Below are 16,219 nucleotides of genomic sequence, written 5' to 3' on the forward strand. Positions count from 1 at the left end.
TATTATTAATGATAGATGAATAGGTACTGAATGTACATTGCATATAGAAGGGGCTGGTTTCCCTGCTGTAGAGAAAACCACGTGAAGAGTGAATCTGAGGCATTTTTGTGTTTGTTTTTTACTTAGAATATCCCTTCTTACAAGCTGAAGTAAGTAAATAATCACAGTAAATTGTGTTCGGTAAGTACATTGCAGCCATGCAGAGCAGTTTAGGACAAAGATTATATAAAGTGAGCAACACAGTCTTTTTCATCTGCTTTTCTTCTGCCTCTTAATATGCAGTGTAATAAACTTAGTTTGGAAAATTAATCAAATAATGCTAGTGATATGGAAAGGTTCAGAACTGGTATCATAGCTGTTGTCTCATCTACCAGACTTGGAAGGATCCTGTGGCTGAAATGTCATTTCAAATCCTATTTTCTGTAAAGACTATTAATTTTATTAAGTGCAAAATAATACCCACTGGATTGTGCAGTCCTTGGGAAGTGTGCGCATGCCCTGGGCTCAGAGCGGAAAGGGGGATTGAGGGATTTTCATGCCCGTTTTTCTTTGAAGACTGGATCAAGTCTGAACTGTGTCAATATCAAAGCAAGTGGTATCAGCCCAGGAGGGGTGCAGATGGGGACACACACCAGGTAATATGAAGGAGGAGAGGAGACAAGATGCTGCAGGCTCCTAAATCTTTCAATGTTTGTAATTATTTGAAATGAATTAGAATAAATAAAATGAAAATAGTTAAAAATCCTAAAGGATTTTTTCTTTCCCCTTTTATATGGGGTCATTAAAATGACAAAGACTAATGTGTTCAGGAACTTCTAAGTTTTCCAGTGCCACCAAACATAGGCTTGTATCTTGTTTTACTGTCAGACTGATCGCGCATTCCTGTTTATTTCCTAACAGGCTTTACCTTGAGTGGAGTCAACCTCTTTTGATTTGTACTTTTACCCTACATTTATGCCTTTGGAAAGCTTTTTCTTTTATCTGGTATTGTAAACTTTTTGTCTTTGGTTAAATAAAATCTTTGTTAGGGACAGAATTACCTGATTTCCGATTAGACCTAAGCTACATCTCTGCAAGAAATGTTGTTGTCTGGCAATTTCAGGTGTGACTCTGAAAAAAATAGTATCTGTAGGTACAGCACTGTCCTTGAACACAGTGGATGCACACAGGTTCACACAATTGAGCACTGTGTAAGAGGAAAATACCCCAAACTGTGGAATCTGAGTTAATTCATTTCCATTTAAAAAAACTGTAGAAGTATTAGTAATCTCAGACCCAGAATATTACTCCTGATTATTCATTAATCTTAAAATATGTTAATTTCATTTATATATTCTGGTGTATTTTTATATTATATTTGTACATTAAGCCCATAAAAACTGAAACAATATTCCAGTTACTGGAAGGATGTGGAAGTATTTGGCACATACATTTTGTTCCAGCTCAGTTGGTTGAAGATGGTAACCCTTTTTAATGTTGGGGTTAGGATGTTGTGACCAACTTGTGCGTGTTGCAAGAATGTTTCCAACAGATACGAAAATTACCCAGGGGAAGTGTTCTGTTGTACAAACGTGTAGAGACGAGCTCAGCCTGTCACCTGATGAAAAATAGGACGTATAACTTCGGCTCTTGCTGACAAGTTAGATAGGTCGTCTAAGCAGTTGTTTAGTTTCCCTTCACCTCCATGGGGGACCAAGAGAAGGAACACTTTCTGAGGGTCATCTCTGTGATGTGGTTGCTGTGACATGCACAGATGTCCAGCTCAGTAGTCCTTTATTTGTCTGTAATTCCAAATGGATAAGGGTTCCTCCTGGACTGACGTGAAAGGAGAAGGTGTGTTGCTACGTGGGTGAGGTTGTACCCTGTGTTTAGGGTGTCAGCCCTCAGGTAAGTCATCACATGAGAAGACACCTACCATCACCTACCTGCTTTCTTTGGATTAAGGGCAACACAACTCCCATTCATCACTCCTGATAGGGCAGATAGGTAGGAAGAAAAAATTGTTCCCTTACTGTTGAATTATTAACTTCCATAGAAATGCTATCAGCGTGAAACGGTATAATCTTTTTCTATTTATAGTCTATGTACCAGCGAGAGTTAAATTAGTTGCCCGACACCCAGGGAGCACAGATTAGTTGCTTTCCACTCTACCACAGCTTATTTAACACAGATCAGCAGTGTACTTCAACATGCACAGAAAGTAACCCCAAGAGTGGATGTAGGGGAGTAGTATTGGCTCAGGAATCTTAGCATGACATATTATTTCTTCCCTTCAGTGTCTGCTGGAAGAATGGTTTTATTTAAATTACATAAATAGCTGATTCTGTAGTTCCTACCTGAGATCATGTCTTTGACTAAAGCAGACTTCCTAGAGGGCAGGGTAAAGTTTTACTGTTAATTTCCTAGCTCAGTAGGGTAGAAAATGCAAAATGATCTAGCATTAGAAATCTTCAAACATATATGATAACACAATTTCCTATTTAAGCCGCATCTCTATGTGTCAAGGAGACAGAAGTAATTGAGAACATCTTACAAGTGTGCATATGTTATAAATAGAGGGTCTGCTACTGTTGTAAATGAAGGGGCTCACTGCAAGATCTTATATCTGCTGGAAAGAAAATCATGATGTATTACAAGTTGCTAAAAACCAGATGACTATGGCTGGGTGAGAGGAAAACACAAGTTTGTTTTAGGGGAAACGGTGATTCTTGAAGGGGTCCCAGTGAGATCCTGTTCTTGCTTTTCTCTCCCCCACCATATGTCTTGGGGTGCTAGCTCTTCCCAAACCCTTGATGGTTAAATTTCTTTTCAGAAATCCCAACTAGTGTCTCATTTTGACATACTAATACCGCTTAAATACTGTCTAGAGAGTAAAACTTGTTTAGAATAAGGAGACGTGATGTTTATGTTGTGAGGAAGTTTGTTAATGGAGTTGCGATTCAGCAGCTTTGTTCTTCACCAGATTTCTCCCCTTTCTGTGACCTCTCTGAAAGCAGGAAGCCTGGATGTGCACGGAGCCTGTGCTGTGCTCTCAGCTGACTTTCTGGCAATACCTCGCATATTCTGATAGACTCAGTTAAACAGATTTGCAGCAGTGGGACCGTGCTCTTTTCCCATGGTAGGGACAGGGCAGGCTGTGCAGCACTTGACTACTTGTCCTCTGGTCTTCCCTGGAGTCCCATCCCCAGAGTGTGGGTATAAGCCAGGCTGCTGTTTGCTGATAACGCGCCAACTGCGACAGCCGTGCCGCCAGCTGCTGATCAGGATCAGTTGTAATGGGGCTCTGCTCCTATGGGGTCCTGCCCAATTGTGTGCTGAGGCTGGAGGGACAGCTCTGGCATCCAAACTGCTCAGCATCTTGCCAGCGTCTGTGGTAGGGAACTGACCTGCAAGCCAGGGTCACTTGTCTGTTTTGGCCATTTAAATGCCACTTTTTGGTGCTTACATGTAAATCCTGGCTTGCACACGGGAGCCAGGGTCCGTGAAGCTCATTCACGGTGACAGTGGCATGTGAGGCAGCTTCTCACCTTTGCTGAAGGAGGTGGGATGCAATGACAGAAGCTGAAGATCGCTCCATTTCAAAGCTGGGTCCTAGGTTGGATCAGGGAAGCTCACCAGGGCTCGCTACTTGGCTGTCCTGCCGTGTTCAAAATGGAATGGTTAAAATGGGTCAGGGTGAGCTCTTTGTTTGGTATGGAGAACAAGGGCAGATATGTTTGAATAAAACAACTCGGAGAAGTGGAGGCAGTGAGAGCTCGCTGTACCAATGGAGGGAGTCCATCCTTTCTTGCTACTAACATTCCTCTCTGCTTGGTGCGGAGCATGCAGCTCTCCCTGCCACTTTCACACCTCCCATCCCATGGCTTCCCACATCAGAGCATCTCTATACCATAGTGCGGCAAGGCCCACGCGAGGTCTGCTGGGGCACAGCCACATGGCCTGACACCTGTGGGACAGCTGGGAGACCCCAGGCTGAGGCTTAGCTCCAGGTCCTGTTATCAGCCCTCCCCAGATTTGTTCTGTGCCACAGATGTTTTTTTCCAGTAATATTTTTGTTCAAGATTACCTGAAAAGGTCAAGTTTACCCTCAGCTCTGGCCTACTACCTTTGAGGTTTAAAAATGTGTAATATTCTAAACCATTATTCTTTATTTAGACAGAGGTTTTATTGTATGTCAAAAAATTGTTGAGTTGTTGACACTCTAAATTGGCTAGAATTGAAAAATTCAGATACTTCAATCTAAGAAGAATGTGAGTGTTCTCTGCTGAATACGAGAAAAAGTGAGTAACTAGCACTGTTAAGTTCTGAATGTTAAGCAATGTTAAGGCTGAAACCAGTATGATTTGGAATGGAGTGAAACAATCGTGTAAACATAAAGAAAAAACTCCTAAATAGCTAACATATAACAAAATACCTAACTGTGCATTATTTTCCCTTGGAATTTTAAATACACTGTATCAAAGCTTCTCCTGTATCTGTGCCAGTAAAATTTGCCTAAGAGATTAACATCATACACCAAAGGCCCAAAGTGGTGGGATGTGGTTCCCAATATTATCTTGTGAATCAGCAGCGCAGTAACATGTTGCTCAGGCTGTAGTTTCTGTTTTACTAGTTTAAGGGGCTTAGAGTTCTCTCACTTGCTTGTACCTGCATTTCTAGTGATCGTCTGAATAGCCTGCTCACATAATTAGTTTTATTCATCAGAATAGATTCTAACGTGCTGTAAGTACCACGTGGAAAACAGTTCATTAAGCACCATGAAATGGTTTGATGTGTGGAAGACTGGGAGAAGGACGGAATGTTTGGAAGGAGTTGAGGTATGTAACTGCTGTGAGTTTAGGAAATGGAAGGATGTAGGTATAGTATCAGGAAATGCTTCATAGTCATATGGTCTACTAGTCTGTTAAATACTCTTCCAACTCAAATGGTGAAATCCCTGTTGCTTAAGATTCTTAAAATAGAATAATAGCATGGTGTTAGAGGCAGTGCTTCTCTGGTGAGGTGCTAAACTAAAAGACATAATGCTATTCCATGTCTACCCACAGCTCTGAGTGCTGAAGCAATTTCTTTTCAGGCTGAGCAAGAAAATGATGATGAATATTTCAAAACTAGTTTTGTATCCCATGGTAGCTTTTGTTTTGTTTAAAGTTATAAAAATACGGAAGTGCATATTTAATGTAAACTTCCACAATCCCGTCTTCAATGTATATATTTCACACTGATTTTTGACCTGGCATTGCCTGGCCTTGCTAAATGTTGAATTTCCATTCTAATAAGCAAAGATGTTGAAGTGTCAGATTCAGATGGGTGGAGAAAAGGGGAAATTAAAGTGAGCACAGAAGCCTTGAATAGATGGCTAATTGCCTCCAAAAGAGGTAGAACATTTGAAACTGTCACGTGGTGAACAGATATATCGGTCGTTCCTAAATACCCAAGTATGTAGATACAAAGATTTTCCTATATGTAAATACATTGCATCATATTTCTGTGACTGATTTTCTGTTCATTTTTCTACATAAAAGTTCAGGTTTTTTCCCTTCTGATCTTGTTCTGATATTAATATTTTAATGGAAGAATCACTTTATGCCATCACTTCACTCTGAATAGGACTAAAATAGAACAGTTTCAAGTTAGGATTTTCAGCTTTGCTGGGCGATCCATCTGGAAAAGTGCAGTATGTCAGCCAGGAAGAGCAAGGACTGAAAAGACATTTTAGCAGCCTTCCAGACTCTCAGCATTTACTTTTCATACTCTAGTTGTTACAGCTGGGGAAAAAAATAATTCAAACAATGACTTGGAGGTGTGAGGCACAGCAGTTTCTCTCTGCAGAGATTGAAACAACATTGTTGAAGTGTAAGTTGTCCATAATTTCAGTGGGTTTTAGATACGGTGCTTGTGATAGTATTTTAAATGTGATAGTATTTTAATAGCTTAGATAATGTTTTTACTGCCTACTGTGTTACCTCTTCCCCTGCCCATTAGAGCATACAAGAGAGGGAAGCAGCAACAAACTGGGAGGGTCGGTACTGCTCCCTGCAATGAGTAAGTAGAGGTGGGAAGATCAAGCTGTTTTGGAAATGCAGAACTACTTTTATATGAAGATACCAGCCTGAAACATTGGGAGGGCTTACAAATTTCTGAACTCAAGTTTGTCAAAACTGAAAAAATCCATGAAACTTTTCTGCAAAGCCTGCTTTTTATGAGCAAAGAACAGCTGAAAGAATTTTGCCAAGCTCTTGTGCCAGCTGAATTTCAACACAGTACTTAATCATCATGTTTGTTATTGTTGTAAAATGTCATATAAAATCTGTGGGTTTAGGTGTAAGAGGGCTGGTCTGAGAGATTCTGTGTCTGTGTGCTAAAATTGTCCTGACTCAGACCTGGCAGATCCCATTCCAGTTTTTGGCACTTATTTCTGTCTGGCTTTTAGAAAGTGACTTAAATTATCCACCTCACTTTCCCATCCATAAAATGGGGTGGGAGAGCACAAATGTTTGCACGGGTATTGGGTAATGGGGCGACAAGGAAGAAATGGATAGTGACAAATCCTCTTTCCTGGCCCGTTTCCACACAGGATTATTTGACTGATTGTGAGTGCCTAATTTAGTGACTGTAACTCTTAGAGTTTAATCTGCAGAGGGTAAAAAGGAGTTCAAACCACTCATACACCAAGCTGCCAGACACCAGTTTCACCGGAGAAGAAGGTAGTGCATCACTTCATGATTAGGTTATTCCCCTTACAGGCACCAAACTATATCTCTCCTGTGACTCTGTGGGGAGATGTTGATTCAATAATCAGTCTTGTGAATATAGCTACTGTGGCAGCCTGCTTTAGTACCCCTATACTGGGCTGTTCCATCCACTCCTTTATTTTAAAGATGTCCTGTGGCTGTTTTTGTTCTGTCCTGGTCAATAGGAGATCATGACTACTTTTTCTATTACAGTATAATGGGCTTCATTTGTTTCTTAGCGGGTTACAAAGAAATTAGAGAAGCTATTTTTGAAATAACTATTTTTGTCAGTGTTTAAATCACATTTTTTATAGCTTCTACTCTTCAAGGAGTCTGAAGGAAATCCCCTTTGACAGGGATGTGAGGGGAAAATGAGGCTGGTCCCCTCTGCAGCCAGGGTTAGAAGAGAGTTGCTGGTGGAGCGTGACTTTTAAAGTCTGGGGAAAAGCCATGGTCAGTCCAGAGCCTGTAATGGGGGCAAGCACAACACACATCTTTCTGGGGATGCACAGCACTCTGAACAGTAGCACTTAAAATGTCCTTTGAAAATATGAAAGCAAGCATCAGCTGGAACATATCTGTCACAGCCAAATTAAAACCCCTCTGAAGACCAGAAAACTCACTATAAATTGTCTCCTTTTCATACGCTAATCTTCCTATTCTATCTGATGAGGGGGAAAATACTCGTTTAGAAGTGAACCCTGTGGGCATTCATTGGAATGGATTAATCTCTTAATTTAGCCCAAAGAAAAATTAAGAAATAAAGCTTTGAAGAAATGAGAGCTTTTCCGTTCCCTGCTGCACCCCCCTCCCCCCCCCCCCCCCCCCCCCCTCCATTCTGGACTAATTTGCTTTCTAATGGAATCACAGTTAAAATCTTCAGTCTCCCACTAATGAAGTAAAACCTTGCAGGACTTTTGAGAAACTTTCCTCTTTAGCATGTCCATCTCATGCATTTAATTACAGTTTATAGATCAATATTTAGACAGGGTTAATTCTGGATGTCTAACTATGGGGCTCATCACTGGGGTATTTCATTGACTTCATCCACAGTTTTTGTACTTCCTAGAATTCCATCTTGTGAAAATCTGCATACATTAAATTCATTAAGATTAATCTCCAAAAAGCCCTGCATACTGCTTCTGGTTCAGTTGTGCATTTTGTATTGTCTGTGAGGCCAGAGCCAGTGATCACAATGAGGGACTCTGGTTTTAAAATCCATGAGTCAAACAGGTACCCAATTGAACCAATTACTGATAATGACAAAAATCATTACAAACTCTATGATACTAGGCTTTTTTCAAAAGATAGCTTTTTTTCAAAAAATAAATATTAATTTAAATATACAAGAAGTTTGATATGGTAGTTACGAGCCAATTTTGAGTCAAAGTGAGACAAAGAAGTACCTATGTCACAATTTTGAATTATGCAAATTTTGAAAGGATTTTTTGAATTATATTTTCCCTTGTGTAATTTCTGCTTAGGATCAGTGAGTCTGTTATCCTGTGCCCTAAACAAGAGGCAAAACCCCCTTGAGGTTCAGTGTTTCTTTGATCTCTTTCAAGAAGGACCAAATTAAAAAAGTGAGACTGAGATGATCTCATTGCAATCATATTATTAATAGCTGTTGTCATAGCTGAAATATTACGAATTTATTACACACACAAATCAATCCACTGTGTGCCTTACTAGCAATAAACAGGACCAAAGTCAGAAGTACTGTAAACACTACCGGTAAATCGCATTTAGACCAAAAGGTTTCAGAAAACAGAGCTGGCCTCTTTACAGTATATGAAAAATCAATTAACAAAATGTTACGCCCTTGAAAAATGAAGTGTGGATAATGAACACAAATGGATATTTGAAAAAAGCCTGTAAACTTGTCCCTTTTGGGGAGGGATAGTGACTGATGAGTCTAGGAGAACCATGGTGGATTAGGGCAGGTATGTATTAACAGTGGAGCAAATGAAGGAAAACTTCAAAGAAGTTTCTAATCTTTGATCCCATTATGAATCCTGCAGAAGACTTGTGAATTCTAATTTAGTAGTGAGAGAAGTGTTACAGCCAAAAGAGTGTGGCACTATTTACAGAGGAACTTTTCCCATGTAGAGGTTGGGCTGGAATCTCACCCGTGACTTTTTTTTTCCATCACACTAATCTAGCCCAAACAGGTTAAAATTGAGGTCATTTATGTAAGTCTTCCAGGTGCTTTTGAGAATATCTGCAATAAACAGAAGAAACAGCATCTTTTGTGGCTTTCAGTATTGCCACAAGTCTCGTAGCTGTTATCCAAGAACTTGAAAATTGCAGCTTAAACACCCTTTCCTCCCAGCTTGCCGCTTGACAGTCTCTGGAGGCCCGGGCAAGATTACACAAGGCTGTAAACAGCTCAGAATGTTGTGGTTCTTTGTCTTGTGACAGGTGCAAGACCAAAGGCTTTCGATCTGGGATTTCCAAAGTTATTTTAAATGCTAGAAGAAAGCTGACTGAGGTCTGAAATCAGTAAAACCAGCAGTGGCAGAAAAATGGCAGACTGAGACCCTCCAACCGAGAACGTTAAGCTGAATAGAATTGAAACAATTGCACAGTATTTGCCTCCCGGGTGGGAGTTATCACAAACTGTAAGCTATTGGCACACTAGACATCACTGATGCCACCATCAAAGGCTAGAAAATGTTCCAATCCCTTGGACATGAGCCTGAGAAATGGTAGCATGCCTCCCGTGTGGCAACTTTAAGGGTCCATCTGTGGGGCTGGTGTGGATGGAAGAGAAAGCTGCTGCTGTTCGGGTTTAACTGTGATTTGTAAACAAGCCCTGTCTTGTGGCAAGGAGTCAATTAAGCTGGGATACACGGTGTAAATCTTTAAGTTATGATGTTTCCAAATTCATGGATTGCTGATGTGGTTTCACACAGTACAGGTTACCATTGCTATGTCCGTAGAAGGCTACACCATCAGAAATACTTATGCAGAAACAGGAGCATTTATGATGAGAGAATAAAGTGCTCTGATTCGCAGGTGGGAACTGGACCTTGCCAGAATAGCTGGCAGCATTCCCATACAAACCTCTACATCTGATTGTGCATTGGTAAGGTCCATCTCAGAATGGGGCACGCTTCTTTCTGTGTGCAGATTGACCAAGCAGTCATGAGGTTATTATGTTATTTTGGTGCACACTGTCTGAATTGGGCCATTAGCTGTTGGATGGTGTGTGTTTCTATGTAGACAAGTAGGCTAACCTGCATGCAATGGAGATGATGATGGCAAGCTGGTGGACTGATGCCACCAGCAACATTAACTCTGCACAGTGGACCTTGGCGACACAAAACAAGCCTAGATCAGTTAGTTCTTGTGTATCATGAACCTTTTGCCAGCTAAACATGATGACAGTCTTTTCTTTTTGTTTTCTGTTTTAAAGCAGCCTTCTCAAAGAGGACAAATTCCATGATATTCCTTAAACAAACTACCACAAAGAAAGAAAATAGCTTCTAAGTGGCAAAGAAGAACTGGGAGACCACCCTTCTACCTAACCACTAAAAGTAGAGAAGGAATACACTAAATGAAGGAATGAGTTGCTTCCTACTACTGCTTTGCATCTCAAAAATAGTGTACCTTACAGGTGCCATCATAGCTTAATATTTACATTTAGTCAGTGGTTAGCTCCCTTTCTGTCACACATTACAGTTATACTGTCCTCCTGCCAGCCATTCCTGGAAAGGTATCTACAGCCTCTATAGAAAACTAGTCAAAACTGAGCAAGGAATAATATGTTTTAAATAAAATAATGTGGCTTGATCAAAACGTCTTATGACCAAATGTGGGAAACCCTTGTATGCTTTTCCTCTACTGCTAAACTGTATGGATTAGGGCAGGCCAGGGCTCAGTCTGTGCCCTGAAGTGTGTGGTACAACTTTCTTGTGTTAGATGAAAGAATTAAAAATGAATCACTTTTAAGCAGTATTTTTCTCCTAAAAAAAGAATATACAATTTTATTTGGCACCTTTCATAAACCCTTCTGCTAAGCTCTTATTGCACAGCATGAGATGAGCTAGGAATTAATATTACTTTTGTAATCTGAGGAAAGGGGATTTCCCAATGAACATTATTACAATACTTTTGTTTAAACTGAAGGCCTATTTTTAGATGCTTGGATGTGTCCTGGGATAAAATGTTCATTCTCTGACATGTTCTAATGTTGGCTAAATGTATTATGTACTGCATCTAGGTATCTAAGGAATTTTAATTGTCTCAGAGGTACACAATAGCTTTTTAGAATTAGGATATTTATCACTTGTCACAGCTTGTAAATTTAGATACAGAACAGGCCTGTACACTGTCAAGCTGTGTGGGAAAGTAAGAAGGATAAGAGGTAGCGTCATGGTCTCTGTATGCCTTCCAAACACATTAATAGTATGTTCTAAAAATGCCTAAGATGTAGTTTAAAAAAGCTTAAACCTGAAAGTAAGATGCATGAAAATGTAAAAGCAAAAAGCTGATGCTAAGAAACTCTCTCTTACGTGCACAAGTAAGTCCCACTCCTTTGGCAAAGTGATAGTTGCTCTAAGAAATGTACTAATTATGCATGACTTACCAACAATCCTGCACTGGAGCTCAGTTGTGAAGACTTTGGGATATGTGTATGCTCCTGAACTGTCATCTACCTGTTGTGCATATCAAATCTCTCTGCAGATAAAAAATTCAGATTAATTGAACAAAGCCCTCGAGCAGCTTGCTAAGTGATATAAACTTCCTATCAGTCACAGTCAGAAGATTAAACCATGGACCGTTAGGCTGAACAATTTGCAGCTCAGATTAATTTGATATTCCCCACTTTAAGACATGCCAACTATCATGTTAAAAAAAACATAAAACCAGTCTAAAACACCAGAGATTGGTATATTTTTAAAAAGACTGGCTTTTTTATGGAGCCCACAGTTTTGTAACCATGTCATTTTGGGTTTTGTTTTTTTAATTGGTTTGGATAGATGGCAAATCTTTCCCTAAGTGGTATTTCACTAGCTGTCATAAGCTGGTTTCTGCCCTTAGCCTGGGGCTGTGGGATGTGCTGCTGATGTCTGGGCAGAGGTGAAGCAAAGCAGCAAGGTCATGCGCAGCCCTCGTGTGGGTGGGGACAAAACATTGCAGGTTGTTGGCCCATGGGAGGACAATTTTCTCTAGCAGCCTGACATGACAGAAGCCATGTGGTAATAGAGGGTAAATGCCTCTCCTTTGTATTTACACACCTGATTTGGCCACAGAGATTTAATCAGTATTGATGGAAGTGCTGGTTTCCTAACCACTGTTACCGTTTCTATGTGAGAAATATTTCTATATCAAAATAATGATTAGGCACTAGCTTCACTTCTTAATGCTTCTCACATTCTGATACCTGTCTGCACAGAGCCTCTCCTTCATCCACTTTTTCTCTGTGATCATCAACAGTGATCCTCTCATCTCTGCAGTCGTCCATTTATGACTTATCCCCTTCCCATATTGCCATATATTTGGAGTAATCATCCCGCTAAAATACGCAATATTTTTAAAAACATGGTCATTCAATTAGTTTTCATAGTTTTCACAAAACGTCTGTGCACTATCTCTGCCTTGCTGGTTTGTCTCATGCCTTCAAACAAGGGACTCCCTGTCTTATTGATGCTGTCTATCACTTGCATGGCAATGTGCGCACTCCCAGTGATGCATGTGATTTGGAAGACTGGCATTAAGAATTGTGATAACATTTGCCTTCACTACAGCAGGTACAAAGCTTCACCCTGCTCATTTACAGTTCATAAGTAACTAATTAAATGTATATGTAATTAGCTTTGGTAATGCTTCCAGGAAACTGCTGCGTGCTTACTTGAAAGTTTACCTCATTGTAAAGGTATTTTAGAGGGAAGTTTTTTGGGAAAAAAAATCTCCACTGGAGTTTTTAAATGTTTTCCGCCAGGAGGATTGTAAAGATGTCAGGGCTTTCTCCAGACTTGGCCTTCTGAAATTTTCACAGCTTCCACCTCCATCACAAGGTCCTCCCACTGCTTGAGATAATGGCCTGGTTCACCTTGGAGCCAGGCTGTGTGTGTGCTGGCGTCTCACATTGGCAGCTAGGGCTGAACGAACTGATTGTGGTGGATAACTTGCACGATCAAATTAGCCCCGTGGTCTCTGAGCATGCATAAATTCTGCCTGTGGCTAACAAGCCACTGATGCCACTGTCGCGCTTCCTCTGCCTGGGTTTGTGCGGGGCGAGGAGCCGCACTCACGGGCTGCTGGCATCTTAAGACATTTCATCTTGCACAGCTGCAGTGCTCTGGAGCTGGGGGTTCTGCAGTGAGCAGGAGCGCAGCTGTGAACCCGACACTCTCAGCTTTCGCTGTCCCTGTTCTTGGCTTGGTATTGGATCTGATAACATTAATACGAATGTGGCTTGAGAGTGAGAGCTGAGATGCAGAGCACAGTGCAGTGAAATAAACCCCTGAAAGCTAGGCTAGTACAGCACCTAGTGTCTTTTTATGTCCTGTAGTATGTAGTGTATATTCCTGCGTATCAAGTGGTATGTTACTTACAGCATTTTGGTTACGCTTAGAATAAATTTATTCAAAATTAACTTCCCTTTAGTATTAGCTTGCAGACCTAGATATAAATAAGCCACAGTTAACACTGGACTTTTGTTGCTCAGCAATCCAAATCCTGCTTAGCAGATTTCAAACTATTCAAGTCTGGCAACATTTTAGCAAAGATACTGTAACAAATCACCTTATATAAATTACTGTTCATTTGGTGACGGCGGGGGGGCTTTAGGTTTTACGCTCTCCTTCTATCTTTGCAGAATGGTGCTGGAGATAAAGCAATTTTTCTGGTAGTGATTTGAGGGAAGTGGATAAAAGAGTATAAAAAGTTCCAGAGGAATCTGCAGGTGCTGAGAGAGAGGAAGGGATGGCTTAGCTGGGGGTGGCCCGGGCACCCACCCTGCATCAAGAGTCCTAAGCTGCTGCTGAGCCACGGTGATCTGTAGCACAGGGTTTCAAGGCAAACTGTCCACGATCTCGGAGCACAGGAATTAAACAATGAAGGTATGGGAGTAATTAAGGTCTTAAGGCTCACTTGCACTCATAATAATGTGAGTAACTTCATTAATTGGCTTCATGGGGACTACTCAGTGCCATATACCTTAGAAGGACTGAGAAGTCTCCAGCGGACTGCACTGTAGCACCAGCAGGGACTCCATATGATTCAGCTGTGATTGCCAGTGGGAACTCCAGCAATAGCAAGTAATAAACAGGTATAAACAACCTACATTTGCAAATGCCTCACTTCTGTTTAAAAAAAAAAAAAGCACAATAGATTAGTAGGCATTTGAAGGGTAACTTGTTTACAGCTTCATAAAGAATTCCAGTTATCTGAAATATGGAGAGCTTCTCTGCACAGCGGTGTTAGTGTCAGCTCCACTAATTCTGTAGAAATTGCCCGGCACTTTGTCACTGGCTGAAGTGATGGAGTGTGGTGACAGATTTCATCCTTACTGTGTCTCATGGTATAGCCAGACATAGAAATCTTCATTTTCAGTGACAAACCTGTTCAGTCAATTTATTAGCTCTAAGTGCAGATTAATATATTGATACTTCTAAAGAAGTTTCTGTAGAAAGTTTTTGGTGAGTGTTGTGTACATCAATCAGTTTTGTTTGAGAAAACTTTTAGGAAGCAGGCAAGTGTTGTTATCACTGCCTTGTGGAACAGAGAAGTGAGGAACATGTGAATGTGCCACATTTCTCACATGAGACATCTCAGAGCATATTGGAAGGTTTATGTGGGATATTTGAAGCCCAGGTGCCTCTAGCCCTCTGGACCTGTTCTGTTTCAGGATGGTCAGTCTGAGAGACCCAGAGATGAGCTTCTTGGGAGCAGAACAGGGAAAATGACAAACAACTGTAGGAATTATGTGCTGGAAGAGATGATTTCCCTAAACTATGTCAGGGGGAGCATGCTAGTGCTTCAGGACTGTTTGAAGTGTTTTGACAAAAATATCACATTTAGCTACTTCTCATCTCCAGCGGAGCAAAGCTCTGCTTCCTTGGGGAAAGTTTTAGAAACGTTTGCGCCTTTATAAGACACAACCATGTCCCCTCCAGACTTTCTGAGCTGAGGGAGAACTTGCATGGAAGTGCCTCAGCAGTGAAGTACATGCAGTCCTTCATCTCTGTAAAGTTGGCTTTGGCATTTACCATATCAAAGTATTCAAATTTATGAAGCAGTTTCTTGGAGCTGAGTTAATCCCATGGGTAACTTTTTTACAGAACCAGCAGCTGAGCTGCCTCCCTGTTAACATTGGGTAGGGAAAAGAGAGAACTGTGTCATGTGAACTGCAGGGAAATTAGAACAAGCTAATCAAAGAATAACAAAGAGGGAAGTTAGACATTAAGGGCGTTTTTGTGCAGGCTGCAAAACATGGAACTAGAATCGTGGTCCTAATGTATATTATATTCCGGTGCACAAGTAAAATCTGTATAGCCAGAATGCAGCCAGAAGAGACTATTTAATAACAGATACTTTTTCAATTAAGAAATTATAATGAATATATGTAAGACATTTGGCAAAGCATTCTCAGGGAGATCAGAGACATAGGGTTATTGAAAACAGAGCAGCAAGGTGAGCTGTCCTTGTCCTAAAGCGTGATCAACTATGCTTGCATGATTTGGGGCAGATTTTTCTCTACTGTTGTTTATAACATGTTTGAAAGATGGAGCTTGCCTAGGAAGCTTGTTCCTTTTGTACTTTTTGAAAATAATTCATGATGTCTAAGCTATACTTCTCTCACAGGAGTTTATACCTGTTTCTCTTGTTCTGTCTGCAAAGAATGAAGAGAATAGTTTCTGCCCAATACACATGCAGAGAATTGTTTCTGCCTAATACATACTTGAAGACTGTTGTCATGTCTCATCTCATTTCTTTTCTCTAGAAATGAATCAATCCAAGTGCTTCAGCTTTTTCCCAGACCATACTTTCAAAGACCTCTGATAATTTTCTATTCCTCGTCTTTGGACTTCTTCTGCTTTGTCTGAGGGTGGTTCCCAGGCCTGGACTAGTTATAGAGAGCTAATATAAACCTTACTTTGTAAAACTTTCCATAATGAAAGTCAGTCACTGATCCCCTAAAAGGGAAATTAAACCTTTGAGAGCTCACATGACTTGCTCAACACTATCAGAGAAACAGCAGAGCCAGGAAGAGGACCCAAGACTACAGCTCCCTGGCCAGTCCCTGCATGCCTGTGAAGACTGGTCTCCCTGGGCAAACACACTATGTGCAAGCCTTTCATTAATGAAATGTACCATGTAACATCTGGACTGCCCCCGGAAATTGATCTTTTTTTCTTGAAAAGGGTGAGATTTAGTAATGCTTCTTGCATTTATGTGCTGGCTGCTCTTGGTATGGCTTTAACCCATCCAAACTCCTACAGGCTCTGGTCTTACAGGTTGAGGGCATGTCACTTTTA

The 16,219-nt window shown here is 40.8% G+C and overlaps 1 protein-coding gene across 1 annotated transcript in view; it reads left to right on the forward strand.

Annotated features, from left to right (window-relative positions):
- MTUS2 (microtubule associated scaffold protein 2) overlaps positions 1-16,219 on the forward strand; it is a 319,840-nt gene that overhangs the window by 135,095 nt on the left and 168,526 nt on the right. The gene's annotated exons all lie outside the window — the stretch shown is intronic.

This window comes from Falco biarmicus, chromosome 2 (assembly GCF_023638135.1).
Source record: "Falco biarmicus isolate bFalBia1 chromosome 2, bFalBia1.pri, whole genome shotgun sequence".
NCBI lineage: Eukaryota > Metazoa > Chordata > Aves > Falconiformes > Falconidae > Falco > Falco biarmicus.